Raw genomic sequence first — 15,538 nt, forward strand, 5'->3', positions numbered from 1 at the left:
GGCTAGGGCTTTTCAGCTTGGCGAAGAGACAGCTGAGGGGAGACATGATAGAGGTATATAAAATAATGAGTGGAGTGGAACAGGTGGATGTGAAGCGTCTGTTCACGCTTTCCAAAAATACTAGGACTAGGGGGCATGCGATGAAACTACAATGTAGTAAATTAAAAACAATTCAGAGAAAATCTTTCTTCACCCAACGCATAATTAAACTCTGGAATTCGTTGCTGGAGAACGTGGTGAAGGCGGTTAGCTTGGCAGAGTTTAAAAGGGGGTTAGACGGTTTCCTAAAGGGCAAGTCCATAAACCGCTACTAAACGGACTTGGGAAAAATCCACAATTCCGGGAATAACATGCATAGAATGTTTGTACGTTTGGGAAGCTTGCCAGGTGCCCTTGGCCTGGATTGGCCGCTGTCGTGGACAGGATGCTGGGCTCGATGGACCCTTGGTCTTTTCCCAGTGTGGCATTACTTATGTACTTAAGTACTTATGTACATAAAAGAAAAAGAGGACATTTCCCTAAAAATTAAAAATCCTGGCGGACATTTGGAGAAAGTCAAAAAAGAGGACATGTCCTAACCCTACATGACCCCGGCTGATGAATGCAAATTAGCAGACTTTCAATCCCCTCTCCTCCATCATCCACTCCCTGCTCCCTTCCCCTATGCTTCCATGCCCTGTGCAACAGCGGCAGCAGTCAGCACAGGATTCCCTTGGTCTTTGTGTGTTCATAGACCACAGTACTTTGCAAGAGTTTCCACTCTAACAGGAAGCTCACACAAGAGGAGGGGGCAGGGCCTGTGAACATTCACTGACTCTCAAGCTCCAAGCTGACTGTCACCACTGGGCAAAGGTTACAGGAGAGGTCAAAAGGAAGGGGAAATATCCCTGTCTCTTTGACCCCCATCCATTGATCAAGTGACTCCATTTGGGGACCCCGACCCACATTTTGGAAGCCGTTGGTTTAAGGCAAGACAAATCAACATAGTACCGTACTTCAGCCCAACCACGTCCTTCCCTGAAATCATGATCTACTTCCACTCAACATGTTCTGGTTGAATTCACTAAATCCATGACTCTGTGATGAAGAACATCACTGAACCCAGTAAACCCAGTTCCAGATTTAGTGTGTTAATTAAGTGTACTAGATATTTAAGCTCAGGGAGATGGAAAACTCATTAGGAGGGTTTGGATGAATAATTAAGAGGCAGCTGCTGTAAAGAGCTCAACTTGCACCTCTGACAAGTACAACTGATTAATCCTCTAGGGACAGCAAAGCACTAACCAGGCCTGAGTGCCACTGGCCCCAAGCCAAGTACCATGTGTGACACCAAGTGGAGAGAGATCCTGCTAGTCTCATTAATTAAAAATGGGAAAAGGGGGAAAATAAGCCTATTGTGTATTTGGCCCAGGATCAACTTCCAATGTTTTCTCCTCTGCTGAACGACTATGAGTTTGACTCTTCCTACGGGATTCCAAATCAGTGAATGTGCTGTTGGTTGACATCAGTGTATTAGATAGAAACATAGAAACATGACGGCAGATAAAGGCCATATGACCCATCCAGTCTGCCCATCCTCTGTAACCCCTAATTCTTCCTGTTCCTAAGCGATGCTTATCCCATGCTTTTTTCAATTCTGGAACAGTCCTCGACTCCACCACCTCCACCGGGAGACCATTCCACGCCTCCACAACCCTTTCTGTGAAATAATACTTCCTTAGGTTACTCCTAAGCCTATTTCCTCTTAACTTTGTCATATGCCCCCTCATTCCAGAGCTCTCCTTCATTTGAAAAAGGCTCTCTTCCTCTACATAAATGCCCTTGAGATATTTAAAAGTTTCTATCATGTCTCCTCTCTTCCAGCATATACATGTTGAGGTTCATAAGCCTGTCCCTATAATTTTTGCATTCAAGACCGCTTACTAATTTCGTAGCCGCCCTCTGGACCGACTCCATCCTGTTTATATCTTTCCATAGGTGCGGTCTCCAGAACTGCACACAGTACTCCAAATGAGGCCTCACCAGAGACTTATACAACGGCACTATCACCTCCTTTTTCCTGCTGGTCATGCCTCTCTTTATGCACCCAAGCATCCTTCTGGCTTTGGCCATCGCTTTTTCTACCTGTTTGAAAGCTTTAAGGTCGTCAGACACAATCACCCCCAAGTCCCGCTCTTCCTTCGCACACTGAAGCACTACACCCCCTAAACTGTACTGGCACCTCGGATGTTTGTGACATAAGTACATAAGTACATAAGTACATAAGTACATAAGTAGTGCCATACTGGGAAAGACCAAAGGTCCATCTAGCCCAGCATCCTGTCACCGACAGTGGCCAATCCAGGTCAAGGGCACCTGGCACGCTCCCCAAACGTAAAAACATTCCAGACAAGTTATACCTAAAAATGCGGAATTTTTCCAAGTCCATTTAATAGCGGTCTATGGACTTGTCCTTTAGGAATCTATCTAACCCCTTTTTAAACTCCGTCAAGCTAACCGCCCGTACCACGTTCTCCGGCAACGAATTCCAGAGTCTAATTACACGTTGGGTGAAGAAAAATTTTCTCCGATTCGTTTTAAATTTACCACACTGTAGCTTCAACTCATGCCCTCTAGTCCTAGTATTTTTGGATAGCGTGAACAGTCGCTTCACATCCACCCGATCCATTCCACTCATTATTTTATACACTTCTATCATATCTCCCCTCAGCCGTCTCTTCTCCAAGCTGAAAAGCCCTAGCCTTCTCAGCCTCTCTTCATAGGAAAGTCGTCCCATCCCCACTATCATTTTCGTCGCCCTTCGCTGTACCTTTTCCAATTCTACTATATCTTTTTTGAGATACGGAGACCAGTACTGAACACAATACTCCAGGTGCGGTCGCACCATGGAGCGATACAACGGCATTATAACATCCGCACACCTGGACTCCATACCCTTCCTAATAACACCCAACACCCAAATGCATGACCCTGCGTTTTTGGGGATTAAACCTTATCTTTCTACCTTTGTCATTCACTCTTTGCCATTCTCTCCCTTCACATTTCTGTTGACTTGTAGCCTACCACAGACTAAAGAAAAACACTGTTGTAAAGAATCCAATCAACTTTGGTACTTTCAAACGCATGCCGTTTTTAGCACTTACAAATACCATCAATACTGCCTGCATCCATTCAATATACATCTGATGATCTTCAACCTTCTGATAGTTGTAGACCTAGAGTTCCAATTTTCCTACGAAAACCAAGACCACAAGTCTATAGACATTGTCAGGCAAGAACCCAACGTATCGCTTAGCCTGTCCAAATGAACTGGGATCTCCTTGTAACTCTACCTCCTTGATCCCTGATTCAGAAAAAAATTTCCATTCTGTTATTAGTGGAAAAGTAAACCTCTCATACCAAGGAAAAACCTCTTCAATCAGTCAAAGAAATCAATAGAAATATGCCTCTCATTTGTTCCTTTCACATTCAGTGAGTATCACCGTCGGTCCATGGTTAATTTTAAAAAAGTAACTGTCCTATGTATTTAGAGCTGTCTCCCTGTTCTCACAGTACTCGTGATAAATAATTCACTGCCCCATTCTTCCCTGCTACTGTTCCTTTATGTTCCATCCACGTCTCACAGTCTCTGGAAGACGCAAAGAATGTAACTAGCTGCATTGTTACCTGGTTGCTCCTTGTTCTCTGCTCCTCCTTTCTACCATAAATCAAATAGATAGAACAAAAGTCTTTGAGGTGCAGGGACCTTAAATTATGCCCAAAATTATTCCCAGCATCATACACAACTCATATATCTTTAACTGCATTGCAAAACGTATAATTTTGATAATATGGATCTTCAAATATAACACAGGTACTGCAGAATCAAATTATCTAAAGCAACTGAGTGTGAATCGTCATTGATCCAAAATAATTTTTCAAGAATTTGTTTGTTTAAATAACATTGCAGGAAACAATAAAGCTATTTAGCTTCAAGTTTCAAAAACAGTCAGAACCTCTGTTGACATGGCCAGGTTTAGTGTTTCTTCTTCAGGGAAGAGTGCTTAGTATGGAGTGAGAAGAATTGCCCTGAAGAAGAAAAACAAAACCTGGCCATGTCGGCAGAGGTTCTGACTGTTTCCGGAGGCAGGCAGAAGGTTCTGCTCCTTCGGTCTGTCTCTCTCCTGCTCCTGTGTGTTGGGACCTGAGTGATTGCATTAAGGCGATAATCCAGGTCCCAGTACAAAGGAGCAGGAGAGTGACAGAATGAGGGAGGAGCAGATGCAGAAGAAGGAAAGGGGGTGGCAGACTGGATGGACCATACAGGTCTTTATCTGTCTCATTTTACTATGTTACTATGCTTGGTAAAAGGATCCCTTAGTGACCATCCTGGACTGGGAGCTATGTAGCCTACATCCCTCTGGAGATATACAACCGTAGGCCCTGATTCTGACCATCTAGGCATTGCTCCCGTAAAATGACTGCACTCCCATCCCCAGCCTGACCTGACCTGGGATGTAGAAACCCCTGCCTGGGAACTGTAAACTAATCTATGTACAAGGTGTCTGTACAGGGACATGTATATGACTTCAGTACTGTTGATGACAATTACTTATACACTACTACTACTACTATTTAGCATTTCTATAGCGCTACAAGGCGTACGCAGCGCTGCACAAACATAGAAGAAAGACAGTCCCTGCTCAAAGAGCTTACAATCTAATAGACAAAAAATAAATAAAGTAAGCAAATCAAATCAATTAATGTGAACGGGAAGGAAGAGAGGAGGGTAGGTGGAGGCGAGTGTTTACGAGTCAAAAGCAATGTTAAAGAGGTGGGCTTTCAGTCTAGATTTAAAGGTGGCCAAGGATGGGGCTCAGGAAGTTTATTCCAGGCGTAGGGTGCAGCGAGACAGAAGGCGCAAAGTCTACTACTATTGGAGATTCTAGCTGGAATGTTGCTACTACTACTACTATTTAGCATTTCTATAGCGCTACAAGGCGTACGCAGCGCTGCATAAACATAGAAGAAAGACAGTCCCTGCTCAAAGAGCTTACAATCTAATAGACAAAAAATAAATAAAGTAAGCAAATCAAATCAATTAATGTGAACGGGAAGGAAGAGAGGAGGGTAGGTGGAGGCGAGTGTTTACGAGTCAAAAGCAATGTTAAAGAGGTGGGCTTTCAGTCTAGATTTAAAGGTGGCCAAGGATGGGGCAAGACGTAGGGGCTCAGGAAGTTTATTCCAGGCGTAGGGTGCAGCGAGACAGAAGGCGCGAAGTCTGGAGTTGGCAGTAGTGGAGAAGGGAACAGATAAGAAGGATTTATCCATGGAGCGGAGTGCACGGGAAGGGGTGTAGGGAAGGACGAGTGTGGAGAGATACTGGGGAGCAGCAGAGTGAGTACATTTATAGGTTAGTAGAAGAAGTTTGAACAGGATGCGAAAACGGATAGGGAGCCAGTGAAGGGTCTTGAGGGTCTTGTTCGCCATGCTATGGAAATACTTGTAACTCTTGCTACTCTACATGTTGATGATTTTATACCTATTCTTGCTATTGCTGCCTCTTCCTAGTGCTCTTATCACTTCCTTGTGATGTAAGGAGTGGAGGAGTGGCCTAGTGGTTAGTGCAGTGGAACATGGAATGTTGCTACTATTTGAGATTCTAGATGGAATGTTGCTAGTGGAGGAGTGGCCTAGTGGTTAGAGCACTGGTCTTGCAATCCAGAGGTGGCCGGTTCAAATCCCACTGCTGCTCCTTGTGACCTTGGGCAAGTCACTTAACCCTCCATTGCCTCAGGTACAAACTTAGATTGTGAGCCCTCCTGGGACAGAGAAATATCCAGAGTACCTGAATGTAACTCACCTTGAGCTACTACCTGAAAAAGGTGTGAGCAGAATCTAAATAAATATTCTTTGGGGTTCTACATGGAATGTTGCTACTCTTTGAGATTCTGAATGGAATCTTGGGAGTGGCTAGAGCACCGGTCTTGCAATCCAGTTAGATGACCAGTTCAAATCCCACTGCTGCTCCTTGTGATCTTGGGCAAGTCACTTAACCCTCCATTGCCTCAGGACTTAGATTGTGAGCCCTCCAGTGTACCTGAATGTAACTCACCTTGAGCTACTACTGAAAAAAAGGTGTGAGCAAAATCTAAATAAATAAAAAAGGAATTAATTCAGAAATAAAAATTACAGGGCCCTCTGCACAGTTGTGTGCAATTTACCAATACTGTTTGAGACAGTTGGACTGGACCCCCCCCCCCCCCCCCCCGGCTTGTTCCTTGCAATGTGCCATTATGGAGAACCTCTTTGTCCCATCGACCACCAAAAGGTAAGGTTAAAGCATTTGATATACTGCCTTTCTGTGAACCAACCAAAGTGGTTTACATATTTTATATAGCAGAAGCGTAGCCAGGTTATGATGCCAGGGGGAGCAGAGCGCTCGGGGAGGGCCTACTCCCGGCGGAAGAGCGAGTGGGTAAGCCCGCGTTGGCCTTACTGCTGCTCTGTAAATATTAGTGTAAGAATAGAAAATCAGGGCTAGGCGAAGACCTCAGTCTGCCTCATTCTTGCTCTACGATGTGTTTAGCAGCTGATCTTGTAATCGATAGAAACTCCAGCAAACTAATTATAAATAATTAAAAATAATGAACTCTCTCCTTCCTCCCCTGCTGTACACTGTCACTTTGCCTTCAACAAAGTCTGCAGCAAGAGATTCGTTAAGAAAATTACTTCTCTCCAGAGTCTGACATGGGCTCGTCCCCCTCCGTGTTTCCAGTTTTACCCAAGTAACATTTTTGGTGGCAGGAAGAGGCGTGAGACAGCAAAAAGGGAACATGTTCCGTTTTAATTAGTCCTTTGGAAACTCTGCCCTCTTCTCAATTAAAAGTGTTAATGTGTTGGAACAGAGGAGAATGCGCTCTCCGAGGGCCACAGATGTTGTTGTTTTGGGCCAATGGGTCACAATTAAGCACATTCTTAAAATACAGTAAGTTGCGGAGGGGAAGGGGGGAATTACTGTTGGTTTTGTGGCAAGTAAAACCCGCCCCAAAACAGCAAAAGGGCCAAGAGAGATTAACATATGCCAAATTCAAACTCATTTGCCTTGTTTTGGTTTCTAATGGGACCAGACTTCCTTCTCATAAGAACAGGAGTGTTGCCATACTGGGACAGACTAAAGGGCCATCCAGCCCAGTATCCTGTTTCCAACAGTGGCCAATCCAGATCACAAGTACCTGGCAAGATCCCAAAACAGTACAATACATTTTATGCTGCTTCTCCTAGAAATAAGCAGTGGATTTTCCCAAGTCCATCTTAATAATGGCTTATGGACTTTTCTTTTAGGAAGCTATCCAAACCTTGTTTAAACCCCGCTAAGCTAACTGCTTTTACTACATTCCTCTGGCAGAGTTTAATTACACCTTGAGTGAAGAAATATCTGTCTCTGTCCCCCGCCCATCCCCGCAGGTTCTGACCCTGCCCCTGCCCCACCCCACCCCCATGGGCTCTGTCCTCTTCTGCAGATGCCTCGATCACTTATAATTTTACATTTAAATCTTTTTATTAAAGTATAAAAAGGAGCAATATGCTGTGCTGTTGTTTATAAATTGCAAATAGAAAACAATAATGAGAACAAGCAACTTGTCTTCTTAGAAGATGTGCTGGTAGCAGGATTGTACAGGATACCCCATGTATATTTTGGTAGTGTGGCCAGCATGTTTGCTTGTTTCTCCCAAAAAAATCTAAATATTGTTGTTATGTTATACGGGATTTGTAACCCGCCAAATCTTCGAATACAGAATTGAAGGCAAGGTGACACATAAAAGATGCTGATGTATTTCATCAGGATATCCGCAGAAACAGATGAGGTTCACAGTTTCCACAAAAAATTCAACAACACCAAAGGAAGTGGAAAACACACAGAACCAAAGTCTCGGATTGATCTCTTGAAGTTGTGTTTTCCACTTCCTTTGGTGTTGTTTCATCAGGATATAACAACAAATTAAAAAAAAAAATAAAACTAATACAGGTGCAAAACTAACGAGTTAGAAAATAAGTATATTTTACAAACTTTTCTAAAAACAAATACATTTTGATAGAGAACGCAGATCAGAAGGGAGACCATTCCACAGATGAGCTGCAGCAAAAATAACAGATCTGGAGAATAAAGACTCACTCAAACATAAATAACAGTCCAATTCATTAACAGGCTTCAAAGTAGACAATGACACAGAGACAAAGTTTGTCTCCGTTCCCATGGGCTCTGTCGCCATTCCCGCCCTGTCCCCATGGGATCTGTCCCTGTCCCTGCCCTGTCCCCACAGGCTCTGTCCCCATCCCCGTGGTTACCGTGGCTCTCTGTCCCTGCCTGTCCCCACAGGCTCTGTTCCCGTCCCATCCCTGCGGGCTCTGTCCCTGTCCCCATCCCCGTGGTTACCGTGGGTCCCTGCCCTGTCCCCATAGGCTCTGTTCTCACCCCATCCCTGCAGGCTCTGTCCCCATCCCCATGGTTACTGCGGGTCCCTGTCCCTGCCCTGTCCCCACAGGCTCTGTTCCCGCCCTGTCCCCACGGGCTCTGTCCCCGTCCCCATCCCCGTGGTTACCGTGGGTCCCTGCCCTGTCCCCACAGGCTCTGTTCCCACCCTGTCCCCGCGAGCTCCATCCCCATCCCCATGGTTACCGTGGGTCCCTGTCCCTGCCCTGTCCCCACAGGCTCTGTTCCCGTCCCGTCCCTGCGGGCTCTGTCCCCGTCCTCATCCCTGTGGTTACCACAGGTCCCTGTCCCTTTCCCTGTGTCTTTCTCCGTGTAGGGCACTTTGTCATCTCTTGAGTGTGATAATGTTACAGCCCAAATGGAGCCACATATCAGGACTGGAAAACATGAAAACAGGAAGGATAAAAGGTACCTAATGCAGTTTTATCTGCAATAAGATTTTCATTTCACAGAGTAAATACATCACAGAAGAGAGGAAAAATTGTTTTTATCTTTGACCTAGGTCTATCCATTTTCCAAAATGTGAATGGCTGAGGCAGCTCCTCCCCCCAGACTCGTATGGATTTTTCACTGTTTCACTCTTCCAGTTCTGTTTGTTGCTGATCTTGATATATCTCTTTGACGTGTAAAATCAATCAATTTCAATGTCAAGAGCAAAATGTGATGGATCATTTGCAGCCACAGATAGAATTATACACACAAGAGGCCAAGAAGACGAATCCATTGGGGAGCTGATCTGGTAACTCAGCAGTGGCACTGAGCGTTAGCACATGGAGGTTGATTCCTGGGCCAGGTCTCTGGCTTTAGGGCGAGTCTGGACAGGTGATGCTACAAAATCAGCATTTAGTGCCCTGCAGGGAGAGCCTGGAAATCAGTCTCGCTCGTTGCACAACAGTGACACCTACTGGCTACATTTAGGGCCCCTGATCCATGGAGTTCTGTTACTCCAGTGAGGAGGCTAAGGGGCCCTTTTATCAAGCGGCGGTAAAAAGGGCACTGTGGTAGTGGTGGTGGTGGGGGGGGGGGGCTGTTTTTACCGTGCGCTGAGGCCCACTGGTAAAAAGGTTCAAAAAATACATGGCCATGCGGTAAGATTGCTCTTGCCGCATGGCCGTGCAGGAGGGGAGCACTTTTAAGGCCACCCATTGAGGTGGAAGTAAGGGCTTCCGCGCTAACCCAGCAGTAACTGAGCACTGCCCGATTACTGCCAGGTAACCCCCACGCTAGAAAACCAGGTCAGATTTTCTGTAGAATGCGAAATGCCATTGTAGAAGACTCTGGTGAGGCCCCATTTGGAGTACTGCGTGTAGTTCTGGAGACCGCACCTATGGAAAGATATAAACAGGATGGAGTCGGTCCAGAGGGCACCTACGAAATTAGTAAGTGGTCTTGGACATAAAACATACAAGGGCAGGCTTAAGAACCTCAACATGTATACGCTGGAAGAGAGGAGACATGATAGAAACGTTTAAATATCTCAAGGGCATTTATGTAGAGGAAGAGAGCCTTTTTCAAATGAAGGAGAGCTCTGGAATGAGGGGGCATACGACAAAGTTAAGAGGGAATAGGCTTAGGAGTAACCTAAGGAAGTATTATTTCACAGAAAGGGTTGTGGAGGCGTGGAATGGCCTCCTGGTGGAGGTGGTGGAGTCGAGGACTGTTCCAAAATTGAAAAAGGCATGGGCTAAGCATATGGGATCGCTTAGGAACAGGAAGAATTAGGGGTTACAGAGGATGGGCAGACTGGATGGGTCATATGGCCTTTATCTGCCGTCATGTTTCTATGTTTCTACACTGGGGCTAGAAATACTACCAGCGCCCACGTTGGGCCAGAAGTAGCTACTTTTTGGATAACTGGCAATCCCAGTGTTTATTTATTTATTAGGATTTATTTACCGCCTTTTGAAGGAATTCGCTCAAGGTGGTGTACAGTAAGAATAAATCAAACATGAGCAATAGGCAATTACGGCAGTAAAAATATTCAAACAACAAAACAAAGTATGGTGTAGTATATACTACTTACAATGTCAACACAATACACAATAAATCATTTTAATAGACAGCATAGGATGTAAGCAAAGATGGAACATATAGCTAGATAAGATAGAGTAACAGGAGTAAGAAAAAAAGGTACTAATTTAAATACAGTTGCAATGAGGTCAGAAAGGTGCTTTAACATTATCTTAGCTAGGGTAGGAGTGGATAAACATGTCCTGCTATATCATGTGCAGCCAGTGTCACTCCTTTTGTGTGCGTGTGTGTGTGACTAGCAGGTTAGTTAGTTTTTCCATTAAAGGCCTAGTTGAAGTGTGTGTATGTTCGTTACTTCTTCCCGTAAAGGCCTGGTTGAAGTGTGTGTGTGTGTGTGAGATGTATATTATGGGTATTATTCAGGCCTGACAACCTGGTTCAGGCTCTGAAATGACAGTATAACTGACAAGGCCCAATTCTATGTGACTTACAGTTGAACTCCAGGGTGAGTCAAGAACTCGTGATCTGTTGAGACACAATGTCACAAGCCATATGAGGAAGGGCAGAGGTGCAAAATAACTGACCACAAAGGTTTAGTAATGTGACAGTTAACAGACTTTTGGGAGAAAGAAGGAACAATGTAGTTCCTCGGGAAGATCAAAACACACAAGGGTGGAAGAACGCCATTTGCGTGTTTACATTTCCATTGCACATTGTGGACTGCACCACACTGCTCAAGTATTCTTCATTTTGAGAAACCAAGAAGCCCCTTTGTACACGTCAAGCTGTTGACCCCTGATGAAGGCTTTGTAGCCGAAACACGGACCGTGTAGGGTCCCAATAAACTTTTATTTTGGTGCTCTTACTACCGTGTCTTCAGGACTGGTCTTTCCTTGGATTTGGCGTTCTTCCACCCTTGTGTGTTTTGATATTCTTGTTTCGTTTGTGGAAGTATTGGACCCCCTCCTTTCTTCTGGTGTTCTTCGGGAAGATGACAGGGCTTCCAAGAAATGTCAGCCACTTCATTATCATACAATCAATTATCTGTAACTAATTTATTACCATACAACCTATCATAAGTAACCAACCAATTATCATATAGCCAATTACCTGTAAGCACGATATTATCACATGCTACTGAAATAACCTGTATAAAAGTGATTATACCAGGAAACTAGAGTCAGAGTGTCAGATACAGCCAATACTTGTGTATAGCAGTTCTGCACTCTCATGAGAAATTACTATTTGTTATCTATGCTTGGTAAGTAATAAACAATTGCATTTCTCATACCTACGTAGCCTTGGTTTATTTATTACACCTATTAGAGGGTGGCTGGTCCATACAACTTTAGTAAGGAATAAATAAACCTAAATAATTCAGTGTGTGTGTGACTAGCAGGTTAGTTACTTCTTCCATTAAAGGCCTGGTTGAAGAGCCAAGCTTTCAACTGCTTCCTGAAGTAGAGATAGTCTTGGGTTAAGCGAAGCCTTTCAGGGAATAGACGGACATTACATTAATTAAGCAAAGAAAGAATCATTGCCTGGATGTTCTATTATAAATGATGCTTATCCAAAAACTATTTCAATCTTTTCAATATAAATTATATATATATGGCTATCCAGAGGCAGATGAGAATCCAGCCATAGCCCCAACGACTTGATTTCCTTTTTTTATAGTAACCTCTACACCCTTTAATATCATGGTCTCCAGAGGTTCTTCTTGTTTACATAGAGAACGTTTGGTTTGATTAATTTTAAGAAAGCGTTGCAACATCCAATCGTAAATCTCATAGAAAACAGTGTCCATTAATTTTAAAGTAATCTTCAAATCCAGTTGGACAGGAAACAGCAGCACGATATCATCTGCATAAGAGAAACAAATGAATTTTTCTATCCTGTAAAATAACTCCCATTCCACTAATATAGAAATTCAAAAGGAGAGGGGATAAAGGTGAACCTTGCAGTACTCCTTGTTTCATACTCCAAGTATCTGATGTTATTCCCTGCCAATAAACCTGGATATGCATCATCCCTAAAAAAAATCCTCAAACCCTTTAAAAATGGTGCCCTCAATACCTATCTCACTTATATAATTTCTCTAATAAAACTTGATGATTAGCCAAGTCAAAGGCAGCAGAGTAATCAAGCTGCGTAACCAAAAATTGAATTCCCTGATCTAAGTATTCTCGTATCTTTGACTGAAGGACAGCTGTGACCATTTCAGTACTACTGAGGGTTTCAAAACCAGACTGTTGTGGATGCAAAATGTCCTAATAAGTCGAATCAGTGGCGTCGCGAGGGCAGCTGACACCCGGGGCGGGTCGCAGCTGTGCACCCCCCCCGGGTGCAGCATGGCGCACCCTCCCCCCTCCGGAGCGCAACCCCCCCGAGAACATACCTGGAAGGCGGTGAGGGGCGGGCGGGAGAGCCAATCCGCCGAGTGCACGCCGCTGGAGGGTGTCGGTGCCTCGCTGGTTCCCTGCTCTCTCTGCCCCGGAACAGGAAATAACCTGTTCCGGGGCAGAGAGAGCAAGGAACCAGCGAGGCGCTGACACCCCCCAGTGGTGTGCACCCGGGGCGGACCGCCCCCCCGCCCCCTTCCTATGCCACTGAGTCAAATACTCCTGAAATTATCAGATTGCGCCAGTGGCGTAGCCAGTATGGGGCCACGGGGGCCTGGGCCCCCGTAGATTTGCCCCTGGACCCCCTGCCCCCAACCCGCCTGACCCCCTCTCCCACTGCCAACTTGCCATCGCCAACCAGCTGTTGCCTACCTTTGCTGGTGGGGTACCCCAATCCCCGCCAGCCGAACCGAGGTCCTCTTCTTCCCAATCCTGCGCAAGGCTTCGTTCTAGTCTGACGTCCTGCACGTTGTACGTGCAGGACGTCAGACTCACAGAAACAGAACGAAGCCTTGCCGATCAGCCAGCGAGGTCCTCTTCTTCCGGCGCAAGGCTATCAGCCAGCAAGGTCCTCTTCTTCCGGAGCAAGGCTTCGTTCTGTTTCTGTGAGTCTGACGTCCTGCACGTCCTTCACTTAATAAAAACCTGTGCTGCCCGAAAGGAAGACGCCATGCCGCTCACCTCCTCCACGGCTTGCTGCAGGAAGGCTCCGATGCGGCTCGATTGTAGCAGGAGAGTGAAGTTGAGGACTTCCATCCAAAAAAGACGTCCTTTTTGGACGTCCTCCCCCCCACCTGCGGTGGCAGTGGCTGTGGTTTCTTGGGATTTGGGCGGCTCGGAGGCAGCGCCAGTTCCAGTAGTGGTGGGAAATGCCGCCATTTTATCACAGGCTGTGTCGGCAGACAGACCTTCTGCTCTGCAGCCCTCATTGTTAGAACAGGCAGATTTGGCTTTATCTGTGCCCTCGGGGGGGGGGGAGGGGGCTGTACAAGGCCTTTATGTTTTTGGATGGACGTCCTCAACTGCACTCTCCTGCTACGATCGAGCCGCATCGGAGCCTTCCTGCTGCAGGCCGTGGAGGGGGTGAGCGGCGCGGCGTCTTCCTTTCAGGCGGCACAGAGGCGTATTTGGCATGCGCAGAGCAGCCAGCATAACGCTTGGCTGCTCTGCGCTTGCTCGACCGGCCGACTGGCCGACTGTTTACCGATGGAATAGAGAATGCAAGTGAGCTACAATGAGCAGCTCATTTGCATTCCTTTTCCTTGATGCATGCCCGTTCCTTACCGATTCGCTAAGGGAATCGGTAAGGGAAGGGCTTTAACGAGTCTTTAGTGCATCTACCCCCTAGTCCTGGAATCAAGTCAGCCCCTATCTGAGAGGAGGGTCTACGATTACAAATGAACCAATTAACAGAAGCTCAATTATCTCAGCACAGAATGAAAGAAAGCCCAAGGTCATAAGATGATGTAAAAGTATTTCATTCCATTAGCGGAGGAGAGGGGTCATCCTGCAGGTTAAAGCTGGATATGGAGCCTCAGATGATATTTCACGGCTAGAAGCCCATGTGTAGCCCACTAGACCGATGGAATATTCCATTATTTTCCGGCAAGTACAAGAGTAAAGTCCATCTACTGTGAAATGTCCTTCCAGGGACCAGATAGCTCTGGATTATAAAAGATGGTGCAGTCCTGCATTTATGTACTTCTTGCTCCTTAAAATCTGGAGAAACAGTACCGACGAACCCTGGACTGGGTCTGCCCTTCTCTCTCTTCCTCGGCTGTTGCATTTTGCACTGTTCATGCTATTCCTTTCTTGCTCTGCTCCTTGCATTTAATTGCAGAGTTCGGATTAATTACAGAGAAGAGAATCCAGGACAGCCGGGTTCACTTAGTGGTTCATACACAGAAGGTCTAGTCAGTATGTCTACATGTGAATAGGAATTGCAGCTGCTCAAGAGGGGAAACAGAAAAAGTCAGTGTTACATCTGAAAAACCCAGAGCAGGCGGACATCAAAAGTGAAATATTTTCCTCATTTTACTTTACAAGTTTCTAGCTCACCTATTACCTAGGCGTGTTACGGTAAAACACAGATAATTAAAATAATGAGCAACAACAGAAACACAATTTTTTTCTCTTTTTAGTAAAACCTTTGACACGGTTCCGCATCGATGACTAATAAATAAAGTAAGTACCCTTGATATGGGCCTTTAAGTGACTGACTGGGTTGAGAGCTGGTTGAGTGGAAGGTGACAGACGGGAGTGGCAAATGGAGCTCATTCTGAGGAAAAGGATGTTACCAGTGGTGTGCCACAAGGTTCGGTTCCTGGGCCGGTTCTTTTTAACATTTTTGTAAGCGATATTGCTGAAGGGCTGTTTGGTAAGGTTTGCCTCTTTGCGGATGATTCCAAAATCTGAAATAGGATAGACAGCTCTGATAGTGTGGATAGCATAGGACAGAGAATGACTCGTCAACAAAGATTGTCCCCGCCCCATCCCGCATGTTGTACGTCAGAAACAGAACGAAGGAAGAAGAGGACCTCGGCTGGCGGGGGTTGGGGTCCCCCGGGGGAAGGGGGGGCAAGAGGGTCATCGGCAGGGCGGTCCAGGGTCAAATCTACGGGGGCCCAGGCCCCCATGGCCCCACGTAGCTATGCCCCTGGACAGCGCTCACAGGGATGGGGCGGGGACAATC

The sequence above is a fragment of the Microcaecilia unicolor genome, chromosome 8, assembly GCF_901765095.1.
Source record: "Microcaecilia unicolor chromosome 8, aMicUni1.1, whole genome shotgun sequence".
Classification (NCBI taxonomy): domain Eukaryota; kingdom Metazoa; phylum Chordata; class Amphibia; order Gymnophiona; family Siphonopidae; genus Microcaecilia; species Microcaecilia unicolor.